This window comes from Aquarana catesbeiana, linkage group LG04 (genome assembly GCF_042186555.1).
Source record: "Aquarana catesbeiana isolate 2022-GZ linkage group LG04, ASM4218655v1, whole genome shotgun sequence".
NCBI lineage: Eukaryota > Metazoa > Chordata > Amphibia > Anura > Ranidae > Aquarana > Aquarana catesbeiana.
The window spans coordinates 22,753,572-22,770,036 of NC_133327.1; positions in this window are offsets into that span (position 1 = coordinate 22,753,572).

Below are 16,465 nucleotides of genomic sequence, written 5' to 3' on the forward strand. Positions count from 1 at the left end.
GTTTGGCAAGAACGATTCTTCATGAATCCATGCTGATTACTGCTAATGATATCGTTCTTATTACTAAAATCTTGTATATAGTCCCTTATCATCCCCTCCAAGAGTTTACATACTATTGATGTTAGGCTAACTGGTCTGTAATTCCCAGGGATGTTTTTTGGGCCCTTTTTAAATATTGGTGCTACATTGGCTTTTCTCCAATCAGCTGGTACCATTCCAGTCAATAGACTGTCTGTAAAAATTAGGAACAACGGTCTGGCAATCACCTGACTGAGTTCCCTAAGTACCCTCGGATGCAAGCCACCTGGTCCCGGTGATTTATTAATGTTAAGTTTCTCAAGTCTAATTTTAATTCCGTCCTCTGTTAACCATGGAGGTGCTTCCTGTGTTGTGTCATGAGGATAAACACTGCAGTTTTGGTTACTGAAGCCCCCCGATTCACTCGTGAAGACTGAGGAGAAGAATAAATTCAATACCTTTGCCATCTCCCCATCCTTTGTAACCAGTTGTCCTTCCTCATTCTTTATGGGGCCAATATGGTCTGTCCTCCCTTTTTTACTGTTTACATACTTAAAGAATTTCTTGGGATTTTTTTTGCTCTCCTCCGCTATGTGTCTTTCATGTTCTATCTTAACCGTCCTAATTGCACCCTTACATTTCTTATTGCATTCTTTATAAAGTCTGAATGCTGAGGATGATCCCTCAACCTTGTATTTTTTGAAGGCCTTCTCCTTTGCTTTTATATGCATTTTTACATTGGAGTTAAGCCATCCAGGATTTTTGTTCGCTCTTTTAAATTTATTACCCAATGGGATACATTGGCTAATGCCCTTATTTAATATGCTCTTAAAGCAAACCCATCTCTCCTCCGTATTCTTTGTTCCTAATATTTTATCCCAATTTATGCCTTTTAGCAAGGTTTGTAGTTTAGGGAAGTTGGCTCTTTTGAAATTCAGTGTCTTTGTATTCCCTTCATGTTTCCTATTTGTGTGATTTATACTGAAACGAATTGACCTGTGATCGCTGTTACCTAAATTGCCCCGTATTTCCACATCTGTGATCAGGTCTGTATTGTTGGTAATCAGTAGATCCAGTAATGTTTTATTTCTAGTTGGTGCGTCTACCATCTTACCCATAAAATTGTCCTGCAAGACATTAAGGAACTGGCGAGCCTTAAATGAATGTGTGGTTCCCTCCGCCCAGTCTATGTCTGGATAATTAAAATCCCCCATTATGATAACACTTCCCATCCTAGCTGCTAATCCAATTTGTGATAGGAGATCCGTCTCCACTTCCTCCCTCAGGTTAGGGGGCCTATAGCATACTCCCAGTATTATTTTCCCCTTAGCTTCATCCCTTTGGAGCTCTACCCATAAGGATTCCACCTCCTCTCTAGCTCCCTCAGTGATGTCATAAAATTTTGCAAATTAGTAATATTTCTTCATAAATTTGGGCCAAAATTTATGCGACTACATATCTTTGGTAAAAATAACCCTAATTAGTGTATATTATTTGTTTTTTGTGAAAGTTATAGAGTCTACAAGCTATGGTGCAAATCATTGAAAATTGATCACACCTGATCACACCTGATGTTCTGAAGACTTATCTCATTTCTTGAGACACTAACAAGCCAGGAAAGTACAAATACCCACAAAATGACCCCTTTTTGGAAAGCAGACACCCCAACGTATAATCTATGAGGCATAATGAGTCTTTTGAACTTTTCATTTTTTTCCAGAAATAATAACACCCCAAAATACATTCTGCTACTCCTCCTGAGTATGGTGATACCACATGTGTGAGACTTTTACACAGCCTGGCCACATACAGAGGCCTGCCAGGGAAGTAGCACCTTCAGGTGTTCTACAAGCATAAATTACACATCTCATTTCTCAACCACCTATTACAGTTTTGAAGGCCCTGGAGCCCCAGGACAATGGAAACACCCACAAAATTACTCCATTTTGCAAAGCAGACACCCCAAAGTATAATCTATGAGGCATAATGAGTCTTTTGAACTGTTCATTTTTTTCCAGGAGTTTTTGGAAAATGTGGCAAAAAAATGAAAACACATTTTTTTTCCACAAAGTTGTCCATTTTTAAAATATTTCCAACACATAGCATGTGCATAGCAAAAATGACACCCCAGAATACATTCTGCTACTCCTCTTGAGTATGGCGATACCACATGTGTGAGACTTTTACACAGCCTGGCCACATACAGAGGCCCACCAGTGAAGTAGCACATTCAAGCGTTCTCCAAGCATAAATTACACATCTAATTTCCTGACAATCTATTTTTTTCGAAGGCCCTTATATTTCTAACACATAGCATTTACATACCAAAAATTACACTCCAAAATAAATTCTATTGAGGAAAGGGTAAAAAAAAAGTATTACCTGTGGTTTTAGTAGTGTCCCCAGAGGAGAGAATTGGTGCAGGCAGCAGGCAACAGGCAGCAGGCAGGGATGTGCTTAGCAACAATAGTAATTATCCAGGTAGCAGGCAAGAATATTGTCTATAGTCAGCACAAGGATATCGTCAGCACAGCCAAAGCATTTGTCCATAGAAATTGTCCAGGCAGAGACAGCCAGCACAGCCATAATATTGGTCCTGGTACACCGTTAACTCCCTGCACTCATTATTGTACCGCTCTCCAGCCCTTCGTAAACATACTGCCTTTTGCTACAGCTAATTATTTCCATAGTCCAGGTAGCAGGCAGAGGTGTGGTCAGTTTATGCTGCAGGCAGGGGGATGGCGGCAGTAAGTCAGCAGCAGGCTGAGGGCCACAATCAGGTAAGACCTGTGCACAGGGACACAGGGTTAGAGGCTTCGACCCACCCAAATCTCTATGAAGCCTCTGGACTCCAGACCCTAATCCGGTAATTACGAAACCCAGGGACAGCAAAAAAAATTGTTTTCTCCATCTGGAAAAACATTTCTGGAGCCCCTCTCATGTGAGACCCCTGTGTCCTATAGTAGCAGGGCAACAGATTAGTCCAAGCGGTAGGCAAAAGCATAGTCCATAAAACAGGCCAGGGTCAGATAACGTGCAAGCAGTCCAAGTGGTGGGCAGAAGGAGTAGTTGGTAAAACAGGCCATGGTCAGTTCACATGTAAGCAGTCCAAATAGTAGGCAGAAGCGTAGTTGGTAAACCAGGCCAGGGTCAGTTCACATGTAAACAGTCCAAACGGTTGGCAGAGGCATAGTCAAAAAACAGGCCAGGGTCAGTTCACGTAGAAGGCAGTGGCATGGTTATTTGAGGAAGCATGGGAAATGGTCAGCACAGATGATGAAAATGAGGAAATGGTTAAGACTATGGGCTAATATTTTAGGGATGTGTGATATAGTCTGAAGCATTCACCAATGCAAAGGCTGGGTTCAAGGGGACACTGGGAACAATGGTAGTTGGTATCTCTTCGAAATCCTTTACTGCTACATACTCAACATCTTTTTTGCCATCTTCGGCCTGCTTCAGATGGTGGAATGTGGTCCGGGAAGTGGCTTTCATGAAGTCGGCTAACAACATCAGAGCGAAGGTTTTCTGGGGGTGGGGTCTTTGATGGTAGATGAGGGACGTGACAACTTCTTCAATTAATTTTTTTTTTTTCCAACAAATTTTATTGAAAATTAAGATACAGTACACGTTATGCAAGACTTACAGTAGAGAAAAGTTTCAGCATACAATATTTGGTAGTTGTTATTACATATCTTATTACAGACTATAGGAGTATATGGCCAAGCGTTGAATAGCTTCAGTAAATGGATAATCATTGTACACTTGGTAGATATAAGAATGTATTCCCACCTGAAGATCTCAGAATGGGTGGAGAGAAATATCCGAATTCAAAAGATGGGATAACGTTGCTATACAACATTACCTTCAGTAGATATATGTCCTAAACAGTTCTGTGTTCATAGGTCACTTAAACAGGGTAGTGACACCGGGTTTGGATAGAACTTATAGGAATATAGGTATATGTAGTTTGGGGGGAGGAGGGTCTCTTTTTTTTTTTTTGTCTCTCTCTCTGCCACAGCTCCCCCATCTCTCTCAGAGTAGACTCGTTTTGAATTCATCTGTGGTAAGGAAATGTAACCAGCAGGCCCATGTATTATTGAATTTGGCGGGTGTGTCTTTTGTTTGATGTATGAGTTCTTCCATCTCTGCAGTCTTTTGTATACGTTTATACCAGTCTGCTACAGTTGGTGGGTCAGGAGATCGCCATTTGCATGGAACACACATTTTAGCTGCATTAACCATGTGCATAGCAAGAGAGCGGAAGTAGGAGCGTGATGAGGTTGTGGAATGGTGAAGGAGGAATTGCTCTGGGGTGTAGTCAAGTGTGTAGGTGGTTACTTGTTTGATAATTTTGTGGACCTGTTTCCAGAATGGTTGGATTTTGGGACATGACCACCATATATGTATGAGGGATCCGATGTCTGTGTGACATCTCCAGCAATGCTGGGGAAGTGCGGGGTTAAAGTGGTGTAGTTTAATTGGGATTCTGTACCACCTGGATAGTATTTTGAATGCATTTTCCTGTACCTGAACATTGACGGTTCCCTTATGTATGTGCATGTAGATATTTTCCCAATCTTTTTCTGTGAGGTTGATGGCCAGTTTTTGCTCCCATTTTTGGTTATTCCATAGTAAGTTTGCATTCTGGTTCGAGAATAGCATGGAATATGTAAAAGAGATTAAGTGTTTTTGAGGTTCCTCTGTCAAGCATAGGGATTTGAAGGTAGTGGTATGTCTTGCCCATTTTGGTTGGGGCTTAGGTTTATTAAAAAAATGTCTAATTTGTACATACGTCCAAAAGGGGAATGAGGCTGTATTCATTTTGGTGGCCAATCTGCTCGAATGTTTGGATGAGGCCAGCCGTCGGTTAGAAAGGCAGGATATGTACCTGGTGTAAACTATGGGTTGTGTGCTAGTGGTGTCATTGGACCTAGGATGGAGGAAATTTCATGTTTGTTGCATGCATCCCGGAAGGAGATCAATGTTGGATTTATGAGTAGATGAGATTTACATTCTGGGGGGACGTGTTGAGGTGTGGTCCAGGGGAGTTGAGCTAGTGGGAGGGATGACATTGATTGTTCCAATTGGATCCAGTCTTTATACCTAGCATGTATGTTCCAATCTACGATTCTTGTAAGGTGGCAGGCTTGTTGGTATTTTTTTATGTCGGGTAGCCCTATTCCCCCCTTAAGTTTGGGGTATGTGAGCCTGGTGTAGTTAAGTCTTGGTTTTATTTTACCCCATATAAATTTTATGCAAGCTGTGCGAAATGTGGAAAAAAAGGCAGGTGGGATTTTGATTGGGATCGTTTGCAGAAGGTATAATAATCTGGGTAAGATGTTCATTTTAACGATTGCAGATCTTCCAAACCAGGAAAAGAACCCGGAGGCCCAGTTTGTTAAGTCTTTGATTATGTTTTGTAGTAACGGTAGGTGGTTGAGGGAGTATAAGTCTTTAAGGGATTGTGGGAGTTGTATGCCCAGGTAGGTGATTGCACGGTCATTCCAGGTGAACGGGAATATTGTTTGGCAATGTTTGTGTGTTGTGGGTGGTAGGGTAACGTTTTAAATTAATTTGGAGGTTTGTTAGTGTCTTAAAGGCATCGAAGTCTTTGAGTAAATTTGGGATAGTGGTGATCGGGTCGGTAAGGAAAAGGAGTAAGTCATCCGCAAAGGCTGCTAATTTGTATGTGCGGTTTTTAATCTCTATGCCTTTGATATCTGGGTTCTCCCTTAGTCTTCTCAGAAGTGGTTCAAGTGTGAGGATAAATATTAGGGGAAAGGGGGCATCCTTGGCGTGTTCCGTTCGATATGGAGAAGGCATCCGACAGGTGATCATTAACTCGGACTCTTGCGGTTGGGTTAGTATATAGCATCATTATGAGGTTTAGCAGTTTTGGTGGGAGGCCTATAGCCAGTAAAGCTTCTGTCATGTAGTCCCAGGCCACTCTGTCGAATGCCTTCTCCGCATCGAGGGAAAGCATGAATCCCTGTTGTTTGGTGGAGGTAAGCCAATGGTGGACATTTATGGCTTTGAGCGTATTATCTCTCGCTTCTCTTCCCAGGACAAATCCAACTTGGTCAAGGTGTACAAGCTGGGGGAGGAGAGGGAGAAGTCTGTTTGCTAATGTTTTGGCGTACCATTTGAGGTCTACGTTGAGTAGTGAGATGGGTCTGTAGTTGGAGACTACAGTTGGATCTTTATTTGGCTTAGGGATTACTGCAATGTGGGCGTTTAAGAGGTCTCTAGGGGGTTCCGAGGAAGACGTGAACGAGTTGAAGGTGGAGAGAAAAAAGGGGGTAAGGACATCAGCGTATGTTTTGTAGTATCCTACAGTAAGACCGTCTGGTCCGGGACTTTTGCCCGTTTTTAGTTGTTTCAATGCTTGGTCAACCTCTGCTACGGTCAAAGGGTTGTCAAGTTCTCGTGCCAAGGACTCGGAGATAGGGGATGGACTGTATTTTCGTAAAAAGTCAGTGATTAGTTGTTTTCTTGTTCCTTCAGTTGTTGTTGGGGTCATGGGGGAGAGGTTATATAGTTTAGTGTAGTAGTTGACGAATTGTTTCGCTATGTCTGGTGTTGAGTTCATTTTTTTCCCTGAGGCATTTGTTATTGAGTGTATTGTTGTTGAAGCTTTCTTGTGCTGTAAGGTTCTTGCCAGTATTTAACTGGCTTTATTGCCGTATTCATAAAATGTTTTCTGAGATAGGATATATCTGCGGCGTATTTGTTTTCCTAAAAGGTCTAAAAGTTCCTGTCGGGCTTGGATAAGCTCAGTTAGGGCAGTTAAAGCTTGTGTGTGTTTGTGGGCTTTTTCTAGATTCTGGATCCACTCCGTGATCGTTTTATATTTTTGTCGTCGTTCACGGTTACGTTTAGCTGCTGCTGCGATGAGAAGGCCACGGATCACGCATTTGTGGGCTTCCCAGTTAATAAGTGGGGAGGTGTCGGGGGTTTGTTCTCTTGAAAGTATTGTTTAAGACGGATTTCGACTTCAGTTGTGGTAGTGGGGTCAGTAAGTAGGGATGGGTCCAGTCGCCATATCTGTGAGCGTGGAATGGTATTAGGGAAGGTCAATGTCATGGAGACAGGGTGGTGGTCAGAGAGGAACATAGCATCTATGGATGCGTGTTTGAGCATGGGCAAGTCTTTTTGTGCTATGAATATGTAATCTATTCTGGAGTAACGACAATGTGGCGGTGAATAGAAAGTGAAATCTTTGCCATTGGGGTTTAACGTTCTCCAGGAATCATGGAGTAGCAGGTTTTGAAGGAGTGATTTTATTTTTCGGAGGGCTGTATAGGGAAGAGAGGATGTTCCCGTTGATGTGTCATGCGTTGGGTTGAGTGGTATATTAACGTCTCCGCCAAGAAGGAGGATACCTTCCTGGAAGGTGGTTAACAAGTCGGTGATGTTGCGGAAGAAGGGTACCTGGCCGCTATTAGGTGCATATGTGTTAGCTAGGGTGATTTTCTTGTTGAGGTATGATCCTTTCAGAAAAAGGTATCTGCCATCTTTATCGATCAATGTGTCCGTTAATTGAAAAGGGCATTTTTTCCTTATGAGAATTGATACCCCTTTAGATTTGAAGGATGGGTTTGTTGCATGGTATACTGTTGGGTAATGATGGTTGTGTAATTTTGGTGTGGAGTCGGAACGGAAATGGGTTTCTTGTAGAAAAATAATGTCAGCTTTGTTTTGGTGCATTGACATAAGAAGTTGGGAGCGTTTTTCTGGTATGTTGAGGCCTTTAGCGTTAAGTGAGATAATTTTAAGAGTAGGTAAGGTTGCTGGATTTAGTGGGGTGCACATCTTGCAGACTTGTCAGCGAGACTACTTGTGGAGGTGTGTAGTGTATTTGAGGGGCTGTGGCAGAGAGACAGGCAGAGAGACAGGAACGTAGGAGACGTTGGATCTGGGTGTAAGTTGTAAATGTATTTTAGGTTGTGGTGGTCTAAGAGCCAATGAGACGCGTGTGTTGTTGTGGGGAAGGGGAAGAGTGGGTGGAGAAGGAAAGGTGGGAGGAGGGTGGGGGTGTTCCGGAGGCAGGCGGCCGACGGTTCACCTGTCCAAGTGGGTGGGCTCCACAGATGTGGGCAATCCGGAAAGTGTCAGTGGCGTGTGTTGATTGGGGTAAAAACTGAGGAGGTAAAGCAGTATTGTGCCACTGTGTGGGGGTTGGTCTGTCGAAAGAGGGATGTAAAACAAGTTTTACAGTCAGAGCCATCGGACTCATAGCCCAATCAGGCACATGGGTGAATTATTGGGGTTTAGGTGTGTGAGGTGGACCTGTGGTTTGATGGAGTAGTGGTTGTGCTTTGGGGCATGAGAAGTCGGGATATAGAGAATGTGTACATTAGGGATGTTTTCTACTGTGCAGCAGTGATGGAACTCTTTAGGGAGAATGTAGCTGTATGGGTTTGCCTTGTATAAACGAAGTCCTGTGTGGCATATACTGTAGAACTATTAGATAATTGGTAAACCTGTAAACATTTAACTTATAGAATTTAATTCTAACAAATCTTTATTTGATTAGTTACGTTATCACTCTCTGGGATTGTATTATGACCGAGAGTGGATTCTATAACGGGAATAAAAACAGTAAAAACAGTAGGGGGGGGGGAGGCTATCTGTCTCTGTATCTAACGCTTCCCTTTCCTCTTCAATTTGTTCATTGTATTATGTTATATGTTTTACCTTCTTTCTCATCTGCTTTCTGTTATGTTTATGAATAACAACATAGGCATAACGGTTAGATACTTAAGTCAGAAATGTCATTCATATACATATGTTCCGAAGAACGCCAAGAGGGGTAGAGCTCAGAGGTGGTTGTGGAGGGTTAGGCGATACGCGGATATTTTAGAGCCCGGTTGTGTATTATTATGATAGTGTTATTGGTATGGGAAAAGCGCAATTGTGGGGTATGCAAGGTATCGTTGCTGAATTGAGATATTGAGATATTATGTACGGCTCTCTCCGTGTTACAGGAGTTGTTCAATTAGAGCCTTTGGATCCATATAGGATCCAAATAACTATGTTGTTAGCAAGTGGGGACTTGGGAGGAGGTACTGGGATGATAGTTGACTATGCCGCCTCTGAGCTCTGGTGTTGCCATGCATATATAACAGGCTTTGAGGAACCCCTTTGGATAATCTCTACCATATCATAAATAGCTAGGGAGCCAAATTTATCTAAAAACAAAAAACATGTAAGAACAAATAGTAAATATTAAGTTACCCCAATTAACGTCTATTGGAGAAAGAAAAAAGAGTGCATCCAAGGATAATTGTCGAACTTCAGATTATGTGTAGAGGATTTTCTTGACTTTGGATTTTTCCCGTGTTCGAGATGATCGGTGCAGGGAGTTTGAGTGTGCTCTGCTCTCTAGGGTAAGTTGGAGCTTTCGTCGGAGAGCCGTCCTGCAATAGTATAGCTGTTCTGTGATAAATATATTTAACCCGATGTATCCGAGGTCTTCCGGCTTATGGTGGGTATTGTGTGCTGGAAGTCCAGCTTCGGTAAGAGGGTCGAGTCTGGAAGAATTGTGGTGAGTGCTGTGACCTTTGCGTGTTCTTCCTATTCGGCGATGTCCTCCAGTGTGACGGAGTGGGGGGTGCTGTGTCCTCTGCAATGTGCGGAGTGTAGAAGGGGGGCTACACTGGAGTTCACAGTCTCGTGGAGGAGCTGGAAGGGGCAGCGTCATTGTAGTGTCTCTCCTCTGATCACGTTGGTGAGGTGATGTGTAGGGGGAGAAGGAGTAGGAGCCGAGTGGAGTGGACAGTGTGGAAGTAATTAAAAGTAAAAGTAAAGGCAAAGAAAAAAGGTATTGCAAGGGATCCAGTATTGAGTGAGGAGGTCGTTGATGTGGTACAATTCAGTAGTCACGACGGGCTCTGCGAGGTAGGGGAGCAGCCATCGGGCTTACCAGTTGCCATTGTGATGTAGCATCGGAGCTGGCTCTGTGAGCTGATAGAGATCTTTGCCTCCTGAAGCTCGAATTTTGAGCCTCCATCGGTTCCTCTCTGAGGGAGCTTTCCGGATTAGAGAAGGTAAAGTCTGCATACCAATTTGGTACATCGACATAGGGTATGTCTAAGGTTTGGCAGAAAGTCTCCAGATCTTCAGGGACTCTCAATAGGGCAGAGTTCCCTGGTGTGTGGCTTGCAGGCCGAACGGGAACTTCCAGCGGTATCTAATTCCCTTGTTCCTGAGGACATCCAGTAGGGGTCGCAGGTCTTTACGATGGCGGAGTGTGATTGCCGAAAGATCCTGATAAATGTGTATTGGGCTTTTTTCAGAATATCTGCCTTGAGGGCAAAATCGTTTATATGGCAAACAATATCTCTTGGCGGTTCAGAGTCTCTGCCACGAGGCCTGAGGGCCCTGTGTATGCGTTCCATGGCAATAGGTGTGTGGCGCGGTTGATCCAAGAGGCGGTTGAACAGGTCTGACACAGCAGGGAGGATCTGGTCGTTTTCTACAGATTCGGGGAGGCTTCTCACCCTCAGATTATATCTTCTCCCTCTATTGTCGAGATCTTCGACGTGTCGTTGAAGATCTCGTAATTGTAAGGTGTGTGTGTCCACCTTATGATGTACTTTCCGTATAGCGGTATTATGTTGAGCCGTTGTGCTTTCTATGCGCTGCACTCTTCCCGCTATGGTCTGTATTTCGTGACGGAGGTCTGTTATGGCCGCAAACAACGTGTCCTTTATGTCTGCTGCTACTGCTCTTAAATCGTTCAGGCTTGGTTGCTGATTTAAGGCTGGGTTGTTGTCGGCAGGGGTTGATGGTTGTTCTGTAGGAGTCAGTGTTATCCCCTCAGGGCTGCGGGTGGTGGATGGTGTGGGAGCGGGAGCCGCCATGTTGGTTCTCTGGGTCCTGAAAATCTCCGGTATGTTCTGGCTGATACGACCGCTGAATTCCTTCGGTGAGCGGGATCTAGTTGCTGAGGGTCCACGGGATGAAGTCCCCATGATGGGAGACTGTGTGTCAGTTGTATTCCCCTGTGGTGAGTTTAGTATGGGCTATGGTCCTACGGAGCTCGAGGATTAGGCAGCCATCTTCTCTGAAGGCAAACCACGCCCCCCTTCAATGAATTTTAGGAAGTGGGCAGGGCTTTCGGTGGATTTGGTGTAAATTTTGTAGGCATTATAAATGGCCAAATGAATTAAATAGAGTGCTACTTTCTTGTAACAGAAACGGGACCTCCTTATTGCTAAATAGGGCTGAAACATTTGGTCATTGAAATCCACCCCCCACATGTACAGATTGTAATCTTGTACACATTTTGGCTTTACAATGGGACCTCGTCTTCTCTGAACTTCAACTGTAGTGTCATCATGGATGGTGGACATCACTGGTATCCTTCCACCTCAAGGCCAGCACTTCATTGCATCTCAAAGTCTTTCTCCCCTGCGCAATTTCTTATTTACTATGGCTTGTGGGAAGCCCTTCCTATTCTTTCTGGAGGTTCCACAGGCCAGGGTTTGTGCGAGATATAGGTGTTTGAAAAGGGGCAGGCTTGTATAGAAGTTATCCAGGTATAAGTGGTAAACTTTCTTCAGCAGTGGGTAGGCCAGGTCCCACACAATTTTACCAAGTGGGCCCATGTAGGCCGGGCACTCAGGTGGAATGCATACAGATATCCCATGACTCTCTCGCAAAGCTTATAAAATTTCACTAGGTATTTGGCCCTTTTGCTAGGAATGTATTGTTTTATTCCTAGCCGGCCTGAAAAGGGTACCAGAGACTCACCTACACATATATGCTTATCGGGGACATCGAGTTCTGAAAATAGTTGGGAAAAGAAATGAATGAGTGGGCGAATTTTATATAATTTATCATAATTTGGATGATTGCGGTGAGAGCACTGGGTGTTGTCACTGAAATGAAGAAAACGCATTATCATCTCGTATCAGGACCTGGACAGAAGAATAAATGGGCATGTGGTGAATGTGGTGGGTGGACCAATAGGCATGTCTTTCATTTTTTTTTGTAAGCCCCATGTTTATGGTGAGGCCCATAAACATTTTGAACTCCTCCAGAGTCAAATCCTTCCACTCGAATGGACGGGCGTATGAAGATTGGGGGTTGTTGGCAATATGCTGCTGGGCATATAAATTGGTCTGGTCCACGATGAGTTGCAGCAAAGTGCTGGGCAAAAATAATTTAAAACAATCAATTTCAGAAAAATTTTGGGTATTGGCCTGCACACCTGGCTGTGCGGTGAAAGGGGGAATTCTTGCTGATCCTGAGTCGGAAGGCAGCCATGTTGGATTGGCAAGACCATCTGGGAGATATGTAGTGGCCCTGGCTCTTGGGGGACATGGCACTCCAGTGCTGGTAGTTGGAGTTCCTGTGCTGGCATTTGGGCGTGATGCTGCGGAAGTGCTGGTACTGGGCCTTTGGTTTTGGGGTCTATCCCTGGCAGCAGCGCTGGTACTGGGCATGGGAATTTGATCCTGGGGTATATTGCTGGTGGCTGCCTGGTTTCCAGAGCACCGTGCTCTTTTAGGAGGGATCCATTCTTCCTCTGATTCGTTTGCCGATCCACTACTATTGATCGGTTCAAATGCTGAATTTGAATCAAAATCGGAATTGGCATTTGAATCTGATGAGAACTTCCCGCTGCTCTCATCAGTCATGGAGAGGATCTGAAATGCCTCCTCACTTGTATAGAATCTTTTGGACATTTTTTCTGATGGGCTGTGCGACAGGTGACAAGTTACGGTTACTGATGGGCGACAGGTGATGGGTGACAGGTGGCGGTCACTGATGGGCGACAGGTGATCAGTGACAGGTGATGGTCACTGGTGGGTAGCAGGTGATGTGCGACAGTCACTGGTGGGTGACAAGTGACAGGTAACGGGTGACAGTTACTGATGGCAGTCTCTGATGGTGACTGGTGCACTTTATGGGACTGATAGGTGACAGATGACGGTCACGGATGGGTCAATGATGACGGTCACTGATGGCGGTCACTGATGGGTGACAGGTGTGCCGCTGATGGCAGTCTCTGACGGTGACAGTTGCACTTTGTGGGCACTGACGGGTGACAGGTGCACTTTGTGGGCACTGATGGGTGATAGGTGCACTTTGTGGGCACTGATAAGTGACAGGTGCACTTTATGGGCACTGATGGGTGACAGGTGCACTTTTATGGGCACTGATATGGTGACTGTTGGGTGACAGCTGTAATTGGGGGGGGGGCGATGTGACAGGTTCGCTTTTATTTGTGGTGTTGGTGCAGTACACTACAAACATAGATCGGTCACTCACTGCTCCTGGCTCTTCTCTCCTCACACTGGTAATGGTGTGTGAGGAGAGAAGAGCCGGTAACAGCTAGTAACCGGTCTTTGTTTACATTTAGTGATTGGCTGTGAATGGATCACAGTCGATCACGTGGTAAACAGCCACCAGCCATTGGCTGTTTACCCTTGTCGGTGACGAGCAGTGGTCCTGGGAACCCGCCGCCACCGACGCGTAACCCTTTGTGATTGGCCGTGACTTAATCGCAGCAGATCACATGGTGAACAGCCATGCCCAATGGCTGTTCACCCCTGTCGGTGACGCGCTGTGTCCCGGGGTCACGGCGACACCGACAGAGCAGGGCTGCGCGCCCGCGATCGCCCGCATGCCCTGTGTGAATCAGCCGCTGTCATATGACGGTGGCCCAGAACAAGAGCCGTACCGCACCGCTCCGCCATCATATGACGGTGGGCGGGCAGCAACAGATTAACCACTTCCAGCCCAAGGCTGTCATATGATGTCTTTGAGTTTCAGTGGGAATATCTGAATGATGGGTACAGCTACAGGCATCATTCAGATATCCTTGTTTTCAGCCGGCGATTCTGTGCACCATAAAAACAATCATAGCGGCAGTTCTGTTGCTTGATTGTTCTTCAAGGCGACAGGGGGGGACATCTCCCCTCCCGCCACCATCCTGTGCTTCTCTGGGCTCTCCCGTACCATCGGGGACCTGGAGAAAGATTCAGGTGCCGCCGGATGATGACCATAGAGATTTCTGGTGACCAGTCTGGTCACCAGTAATCTCTATGACCGTTGGAGGCCCGGGCGTGGCATTATGACGTCACGTCCGGGCCACGATTGTAAACAAGGCCCCGGCTGGTGAGCATGAGATCGTGAATTTTTTTTTTATCTCATGCTTTCCAGCCTGGAGGAGAGATGTAGGGTCGTATTGATTATCTTATGCATCTCTCCATAAAGAGGACCTATCACACACCATTCCTATTACAAGGGATGTTTACATTCCTTGTAATAGGAATAAAAGTGATCAAAAAAATGTAAAAAAGAAAGTGTAAAAATAAAAAAATTAAGTAAAATAATTTAAGAAAATAAAAAATTTAAAACGCCCCTGTCCCCGGTAGCTCGTGCTCAGAAGCGAACGCACATGTAAGTCCCCCCCACAAATGTAAACGCCATTCAAACCACACATGTGATGTATCGCCGTGTGCGTTAGAGCACGAGCAACAATTCTAGCACTAGACCTCCCCTGTGACTCTAAACTGGTAACCTGTAAAAAAATTTAAAGCATCGCCTATGGAGATTTTTAAGTACCGAATTTTGGTGCCATTCCGCGAGTGTGCGCAGTTTTAAAGCGTGACATGTTGGGTATCTATTTACTATTTACTCAGCGTATCGCATTATACAAAAAATTGGGCTAACTTTACTGTTTTGTTATTTTTTAATTAATGAAACAGTTTTTTTTCCCAAAAAAAAGTTTAAAAATTGTTGCGTAAATACCGTGCGAGATAAAAAGTTGCAATGACCACCATTTTATTCCCTTGGGTGTCTGCTAAAAAATATATATAATGTTCGGGGGTTCTGAGTAATTTTCTAGCAAAAAAATGATGATTTTTACATGTAGGAGAGGAGTGCCAGAATAGGCTTGGTATGGAAGTGGTTAAATACCAGGAGTTATGTTTTATACTATTGTTTCTATTAAATAAATTAACAGAGCTAAACTCTTTAAATAAAATACCTAGCTAATTGTTTGTATGCCAAATAATTAATGTTAAATGTGACATCCCTAATTCCTCCTAATTAAATAAAAAGCCTAAGCCCTGAAGGAGGAGAATCTTTAATGTGTTGTCTTGTTATGAACTAATACAAAAATACTTTGGACGCCTAAAGCTTTTGCTTTCTGCCTTCATTAGATTTCACACAGATTTTATATTGCTTTTTTCTGCAGCTCACACCCTGCCGTGATTACTGTCTCAAGTTGACAGCAAAAACATTTTAGCCAGATAAGATGAAGAAGGCCTCTCTTACACAGTGGTGGCTGGTGCTCAAAATTTCGGGGGGCTGCACAAACCAACATCCCCCGCCCCAGAGAGACGAATGGTGGCTATCACCCCGCCACCTCCCCCAGGGGATGAATGTCGGTGATCACCTGCCACCCCCCCACAGGAGAGAGGGGGGAGACACTAGACACTGTGGATGCTGCCTTACCTTATGGAATAGGGGGAAGGAAGGGCCCGGGCCACTCCAGCAGCACACACAGTGGGACATGCTCCTCCCGGCCACACAGGAACAGTAATTGTGTCCTGAGACACGAATGGCCAGTGAGTACTAAGACATTGTTTACTGCTCTTACTCAGAGCCCCTGGCAGTGTAAACAGGGGGCGCAGGAGTACAGAGTGGCATGATTGCCTGTAAGTCTTGCTAGCAACAGGGCAGTTCTCCATGCTGGGCAGGTGAAGTTGTCAGAAGGTTCTAGTAGCAGGCAAGCTGGTAGGCAACTGGTAAGCAGCATACAGAAGTAGGCTGGTGCTGGTAAGAGCTGGCAGCTGAGAAGGCTGCTCGTAGCAGACTGTAGGTCAGATGGAACAGCAGGGTGGTAGGCAGGTACTGGTGACAGCAGGCAGAGTAGCAGAGTCAGACAGGCCAGGTCACCAGGTCATACACAGACAGGATAGATCAAATGCAGGGCACAGACAGGAGCATGGTCAGGAAACAGGTCAGATCTGGAAATGATCAATGAAACAGGAGCCAATAGAGCAGACAGAAGTGGAGGTCAGGGGACAAGCCAATGTCAGTGCAGGCGGACTTCAGAGAGTGGTCAAGACAAGCCAGGTCAGAAACTGGAATCAGGATACAGAATCACATGGTCACAGGATACACAGGAGGCTAAAGACAAAGCAACACTGATCCTGAGCATTGGCCCAGTTTAAATAGCCAGTTTTCACCCCTGTGAAAGCTTTTCCATTTTATAAAACATTAAATCGTGTTTGTTTGCTGACCTACTGGTCTTGCATACAGTATGCTTAATGTTTGCATTGCAAACAATCATGATGCCTCCTAGCTACTTGTGAAGCCTAGGTCCAAAAGAAGGAGATATTTAAAGCGGAGGTCCTCCCACCCCTACAAAAATTAAAAGCCAGCAGCTACACATACTGTAGCTGCTGACTTTTAAGAATAG